At 36.1% G+C, this 7,682-nt stretch overlaps 1 long non-coding RNA gene across 1 annotated transcript; it reads right to left on the bottom strand.

Moving 5' to 3' along the window:
- Positions 1 to 455: 455 nt before the first annotated feature.
- Positions 456 to 7,476, bottom strand: LOC137972405 (uncharacterized). The gene is made up of 3 exons (XR_011117120.1): positions 7,445 to 7,476; positions 6,056 to 6,120; positions 456 to 1,053 (listed from the first exon to the last, which is right to left on the bottom strand). It is a non-coding gene; the product is annotated as an uncharacterized lncRNA (long non-coding RNA).
- Positions 7,477 to 7,682: the final 206 nt, after the last annotated feature.

Raw genomic sequence — 7,682 nt, 5'->3', positions numbered from 1 at the left:
TTAAAAACAAAGAGAGAAGTCGCACAAAAAATTAAAACCCTCAGTTTTTATATACTTGGTAAACACATATTCATCAGTTAACTGAGTGAAATCTCACAAGTCATTAAGAGGAAAACCCTGAACTGGCTCCGAGCGATATCTACAACACAATAATAAAAACAGAGCTCTTTTGAACTCTGCCATTTTTAATGCATATAACAATGGATTTATAAGAGAGTTTGCGTAAAGTAAGCAAACTAACGAATACATTAAATGGCGCGATGTTTTATCAGAAATGGTTTCAAACATTTCGCCTGAAGTAACATGAAAACGAAACCGGAAAATTGTAAATGGCATCACTAGTATTAACGATAAAATTGTTACAATGAACAGTGTCTTGGTCAGTTTTCTTTGTCTTCTGATTGCACCATGATGCTGAGGATGCGTTCCACAGTAAACTTTAATAGCGATGGACGTGTAAGAAACAGCGATGATTAAAAGGCAACAAACCCCCAACGAGTAGTATGATGCTTGCACGTGATAGACAGTAGTGACTGCTGAGCCGCCCAGGAAAAGTGGTGAAAAAGTGATAGCTGTAGACAGGGCAGCTGTAAACCAAACACCCGCAACAGCTGCTCCAAATATCTTCTTTTTGATGAGGCGATGCTTGAATGGACGAAAAGTTGCGTGCATCCGCTCCAAAGAAATAGCAGCAAGGTTTGCTACAGAGGCTGCTGGAAAGAAATGTGTCGAACTCCAAAAATACATGGTGATCTCAAAGCTCCTGAACAAGTTAATCTTCCAAAAGTTACAATCGTTGCCCAATTCCAAACTAATCACGATCAAGTTGTATGTTACAAACATGTCTGCAACCGCCAGGCTGATCACCAGGTACATGCTACGCTTGCGAAGGATTCGCTCTTTCAGGTAAATAATAATTGTAAGGGCATTCATGGTCACTATAGCAACAGCTTCGATGTTAAGTACTGTCAGCCAGGCAATGCACTCGGATGAAGAAAAGGGCTCGAAATTTGGAGTAGCTGTTCTGTTTTGGTGATGAGAATCATTGGTCATCTACGTGAGGAAAGAAAACGACGCTTAGAACAATAGCAAAGTTTGTGATTGGCTAAGAGAAATGCGGTTGTTAGGTAACGCAATACAAAAAAGAGGAAAGAGGTAATTCGGTAAGAAAATCGAAGGTAACCAACTAAGCATTCTGATTGGCCAATAATCACAGATAACCAATCAAATGTGAGTCCCCTGCACAATTATCATAACTTTTCTTTTAATTTAATATCAATAAGTAGCCACGATTTTTTTTTCGTACAATTTCAAAAAATTAAACACTGATAAATTTAAGACCTCTTGGCTCGTGCAGTTTAGTTGGTTTTTAGAAACCTTACAATATTTTTTTGTCCCAATTTGCACGAAAACATCGTGATTATTCATATACACGCAATCCTGCTTTAAAGCAATGAACGAATGCACTTCGTATTAGTAACTCTCCGTGCTAAAATGTATTTTATCATGATCGTTTGATAAAGCAGCTGAAAATGAAGTGACACAGAATAGAACCAATAAAAGCGGCCTCTAAGTGGCGCATTGACATCGAGCAAAAAAGCCCGAGTTGATGAGTCTAAATATTGATCCACAAGCGGCTGCTATCTTTGAGAAGACAATGTTGGGGAAACAGCCTATGTTTCAACCCCATGCACACATTTCTGGGTTGTTTCCCGAGTTAGTGTGCTAAATGTCTTGTAAAAGCGCACACAAAATCGTTGACTTTTGCTTATCCTTTCCCTTGTAGGTTCTTTATAATCTACCCCAAAATACTTCAAGACCGAAGATAATCTATACCTGTTACACGTTTGTTAAATAGCGGAAATTGAAATATTTGCATAAAAATCCGAGCAACGACTGTATAGTTTTAGAATACAAGAATAAAGCGCACATTAAGGTATGAAAAAGGAATGAGATAATTTTAACATTTAAAGTTTGAAATTTTGAAATGTCAATAAAAAATGCCTTAGAGTACGAAAATAAAGAACAAAAGGAGATTAAGAGAAGAAAAGCGAAGGAGATGACAACGATTGGGGAAACTGCACAACCTGTTACAGCTTTGCACGAATATAGTCATCCTGTTTTTTTTAGTTTTATTCTCATTTCAAGTTAGTTTAAATTTTATTTACCGTTAGTTAAAAAACAAGAAGGTAAATGAAGTGATATATCTGGTGTCCGTCAAGGGAGTATATTAGGGCCACTTCTTTTCCTGCTTTATATAAATGACTTCCCCCTAAATGTAAGCTGTAGTACAGAGCTTTTTGCTGATGACAGTGTACTTTATCGTAACATCGCATTTGTAGATGATTGTGTTGAGTTTCAGGGTGACCTGTCACGCTGAATCCCAAAAAGTGTAAGGCCCTACATGTTACCAAGTCTAAATGTCCTTTAGGTCATCAGTATGTGATAAATGAGAATAATCTGTCGGCTGTAGATAAACATAAGCAGCTGGGTATTTGGATTGAATCTTCTTTAAGGTGGGACGCTCATATCAATGACATTGTTGGTAAGGCAAATCGAGTGTTGGGTCTAATAAGGAGAACATTTGGGCGCAAAGATCCTGTGGCAATTAAAACAGCTTTTAATGCTTTAGTTCGTTCTATTTTGGAATATGCCTGCCCGGTGTGGAACCCTTATTTGGTTAAACACATACACAATATTGAATCCATCCAGCGTCGTGCTACTCGACTGATATGTGGATCTGATAAACCTTACTCTGAAAGGCTCATTGAACTAAACTGGTCATCATTGGAGCTTCGAAGGAAATACCTCGGCCTGCTTCAGCTTTACAAGATAATTCATGGCTATTCTGATATTGACTATATACCGCATATGTGGATCTCACTGGCCCAACAAGAACTAGAAGTAACCATGACTTTAAAATTAGACTTAAAGCAGCAAGGACAAACTATTTTAAATTTTCATTTTTTAATCGTTACGTTAATGACTTGAAGTCTTTACCTAACTCAGTTATGTATCCTTCCAGCTTAAGCTCGTTTAAAACTTTACTACTTAATTATCTTTGTAAAAAGGTAGGTCTTTTATGTTTCGTACACATTGTGAAATTATATATTAGATACACTATTCTTAATTGTTTTAAGTTTTATTTTTGGAGAGCAGTTTTTATATGGGAATTCAGTTTCCCCCTATTGCTTTCCTTTACCTATTGTACTTTTGTATAGATATTTTCTTTTGTACATTGGTAAGAAGCTATATTAAACTTAAACATAAATTATACCAAACTTTTCTTGCCGTTTTTAACAAAAAACAGCTAATATGGCAACAGGAAACCGGTTGCTGCAAAAACATCATTTCAACTGGAGAAAAGACTTTCAAAGCAGGGCAAATAAGGTACAATGCGCGAAAGACGCTAAATTACTAACCTTGGACATACCTCTTTCAGTTTTCGTCTTGAGCAATTTGTCTATACCTTGCTTTCCAACTTGTAAAACCAAGACTTAACATTAAATCAAGTTTCGGTTCAATGCGTAGGCTAACGACTGAATGAGTCTGAAGAGAACTATCAAGGCCCAAAGGCAGCCGAGAGCTTCTTATACCTGGTAAGAGCTCTATCATTAGCAAATTAAGTGTACAACACAGCCTTTTTGACTTTATGTTATGCTTTCCCGCACCAATCAATTTCTAATATATGTAATAAAGATGTTATCAACCTTGTTTTACACTCCAAAGTGCAAGTTACGACACCTTTTTATTTTTTCCAGTAAATTCAGTAACGTCATTGTGCTTCGCCCTCGCGCGAACAATTTAAGTGAAAACAATTACAAGTGGAAGTTAAGTTACGGAACTCGACCTCTATGAATAAAAGCCGATATATATTTTCTTCCAAGAAAACGTATTCGTGTTCACTAACTTTTTCTTAAACTTGCGTAATTGTGCTGAATGAAAAATTTGCTATAGAAGATAGAACCCGAGAGGTAGAAGTTTAAAGTAAGGTTAATTCACAAATTTGGTCACCTGTCCAGCATGGGACAATAACGCCTGCTCGAGGTCATGTTATTCATCGTCGGCATTTTGCAAAAGAAATAACTGTAACCCCCTTTCGAGTAATATGTAACGAGGTAATGAAAGTATATTCCTAGTGTTCATTAAAAAAGACGGGTCTGAAATTTAGGCTTTAAAATGTCATCTGTACATTAGCAAGACAACTAGCGCGCAGAAAAGAAAAGAAAACTATTTTTCCTGCAAAAGACCTGAGAATTGAAGTCGCTTCGAAAAAAATGCTTAAGTGAATTGTGAAGTGAGGAACTGACTGAAATATTGTGCTGTTTCACCTTAACAGACAAGATAGAAGCTGTGTTTAAATTAATATTTGTTGATGACTTCCTCTCCAGCTGCATGGAGAATGTTTTTGTCTTTAACCCATTGTTAAGCACACTTGTCTTAAACGTTTGTCTAACTTCATGTCAAAACAAAAGTGCATCAATAAATTTAAACACATAATTTGCCTTATAATTGTGCATGTCGCTTCTTATGTCGTCAGTAATATTTAAGAAATAGAAAACATGTACCGTGTTTCTATCGAGTTTTAGTAGAATTTTACTAGTATACTAATGCAAATGCTGTAATCTGATTGGCTGAGCCATTGAACACCATCAGCCATAAGTGTGCAGTGGCTGGAAGTCGTCTTGGAAATGACGTTTTTTTCGTTTTTCCAAAGTTTTGGAGGAAAATTTGGATGCAAATGGGTGATTAAATTTCTCAGTGAGAAGTCTAAACGACGGAAATTTACGGTTTCGTGACTTTCAAAAAAGTTGAAATTATTGAAAAAGCTAATGCGCTCGCGCACACAACTTAGATTTTAAATGGCAATTCAATCCGAGCGATCTTTTTCAGGCGCAAAGTTTAATAATACGTATGCAGTTGCTATGGTTTTATTTATCATCCCCAGTTTTCTATAGTACTGTCTTCACCACTACAATACAACGACGAACATGCACAACCCAACACAGTTCCTTTCATTTTTAACCTTTCTATGATTGGTCAATTACTATCTATGTATAACAACCAAAACTAATCCTAACCTGACCCTATTTTTTCGGTAGGCTTAAGTTAGGCTCAAAAGAGTTTCTTTAATCCATCTGAGTGCGTATTCAACCTCAAAGTCTTATCTTCCAGCCACTTGAGCTCATGGCTATTTATTCCTCTAAGTCTTGCCAGGAGTCTAAAGTTTGATGATGTCGAATGCGCTCTCAGCTTTGCGGGTCCATTTCTTGCGCGCATGTTTTTGTTCGCGTCACGCAGCTCTCCAAACCATGTGACAATGTGACACAAATACATATGTACATCAACTTTATTTATCTCGAAATTTCAGTGTAGGCTTAGAAAGTTAGTATTTTATCGCAAACGTGACTAGCAGCCAGAAAACATAAACTAAAAAAGAGCAAACAATTCCTTACAAACCTTAATATATTTGAATGGATCAATCTTAGCATGCATGCATTTCCACGGCTCTTCCTTTACATTAACTTGAATAAAGTGTTTCCCATTAAAAACAAAGAGGGAAGTAGGACGAAAGTATCAAAACCTTCAGTTTTTATATACTTGGTAAACACATATTCATCAGTTAACTGAGTGAAAACTCCCGACTTTCAAGTCATATCGAGGAAGAACCTAAACTGGCTCCGAGCGAGATCTACAACAAAATAATAAAAACAGAGCTCTTTTGAACTCTGGCATTTTTAACGAATATAACAATGCATTTATAAGAGAGTTTGCGTACAAAAAGATACAAAAGGAATAATGGAGCCTTGAGTGATGCATTATTGTTCAAAATCTCTCACCTAAATTAACATTTACAAGAAAAAAGAAATCTGTAAATGGCATCACTAGTATTAACGATACAATTGTTACAATGAACAATGTCTTGGTTAGTTTTCTTTCTCTTCTGATTGCACCATGATGCTAAGGATGCGTTCCACAGTTAAATTTAGTAGCGATTTATGAGTAAGAAACAACCATAATAAAAAGGCACACAAAATCATTGACTTTTGCTTACCTTTTTCCCTGTAGGTTCTTTATAATTTACCCAAAATACTTCAATGCTGTTCTACGTCCCGTTAACTGAAAGACCGAAAATAATCTATACCTGTTACACGTTTGTCAAATAGCGGAAATCGAAATGTTTTGACTATGTATAGGTTTCGAGAAACTTGGCTCTTTTCTTCAAACGATATGTGCCAATAATTTGATACATATACACTACACTTTTTATTTGTCGAGTCTTTTAAATGTTCAAGTCCAAGTTCAAGATCATAAAATTCCGCATATATGTTGCCGGTAATATCCGTTCTCAGGTTGAATCCGTTTTAACCTACAAATGTAGGTTAAATTGGTGATCCTCATTTTCCCCAGTTTGAATACGCACTCAGATAGATTAAAGAAGCTTTTTTGAAGCCTACCGTAAATTAAGCCTAGAGAAAAATTAGGGTCAGGTTAGAATTAACGTTGGTTTTTATACATAGATATCAATTGACTTATTATACAAAAGTGATTTATGAAAAGAACTGTGTTGGGTCGCGCATGTTCGTCGTCGTAGTGTATAGTGGTGAAGACACAGGACTATAGATCTGGAAGGTCCGAGCGCGATCACCGGTAAGTGCACAGTACAGTTCTTTGTTCCCTAACTTTGTTGTAATGTTGAGACTAAATCGATCAGTGTATGAATGCAGAAGGTCATAAGATGATATAATATGAAACATTAAGAAGGTGTTTTGAGATGCGTAAGACAGAGCTTGAGGGAAGGTATTGGTGTTTTCAATCCTAACAAGGTAGAGTGCATATTCAACATAGGTAAAATACGGATCACGAATTTAACCTATGAGGTAAAAATTAAAACGGATTCAACCTGAGAACAGATTTGACCGATTTGAAACAATAACACACTAAAGTATTGGCTTAAAAATCCGACCAAAGACAATAAGCTTTAGAATACGAGAATAAAGCGCAAATTAAGTTACGAAAAGCGAATGAAAAAAATTTTAACATTTCTTAAAGTTTGAAATTTGAAATGTCAATAAAAAATGCCTTAGAGTACCGACGAAAAAAAAGAATAAAAGGAGATGAAAGAGAAGAAAAACGAACGAGAAGACAACGAATGGGGAAAATAGACAAACTGTTACAGCTTTGCACGAATATAGTCATCCTGTTTTTCTTAGTTTTATTGTCATTTCAAGTAAGTTTAAAGTTTGTTTACCGTTTGTTCAAAAACAAGAAGGTAAATGAAGTAATATAGCAGACTTTTGTTCCCGTTTTTAACAAAAACCAGCCAATATGATAAGAGGAAACCGGTTGCTGCAAAACCTATCATAATTTCAACTGTCCAAAAGAATTTCAAAGCAGGGCAAATAAAGTACAATGCTTGCTTTTAAGACGCTAAATTACTAACCTTGGACACACCTCTTTCAGGTTTCGTCTTGGGCAATTTGTCACCAACCTTGTCTTACACTCCAAAGTGCAAGCTACGACATCTTTTTATTTTTCAATTAAATTGAGTGACGTCATTGTGCGTCGCCCTCACGCGAACCGTTTAAGTGGAAAAAATTAGTAGTGTAAGTTAAGTTACGGACCTCGACCTCTGTGAATAAAAGCCGATATATATTTTCTTCCAAGAAAACGTATTCGAG

Source organism: Montipora foliosa, chromosome 10, assembly GCF_036669935.1.
Source record: "Montipora foliosa isolate CH-2021 chromosome 10, ASM3666993v2, whole genome shotgun sequence".
In the NCBI taxonomy this organism is placed as follows: Eukaryota; Metazoa; Cnidaria; class Anthozoa; order Scleractinia; family Acroporidae; genus Montipora; species Montipora foliosa.
This window is presented reverse-complemented; position numbering and strand designations above follow the sequence as displayed.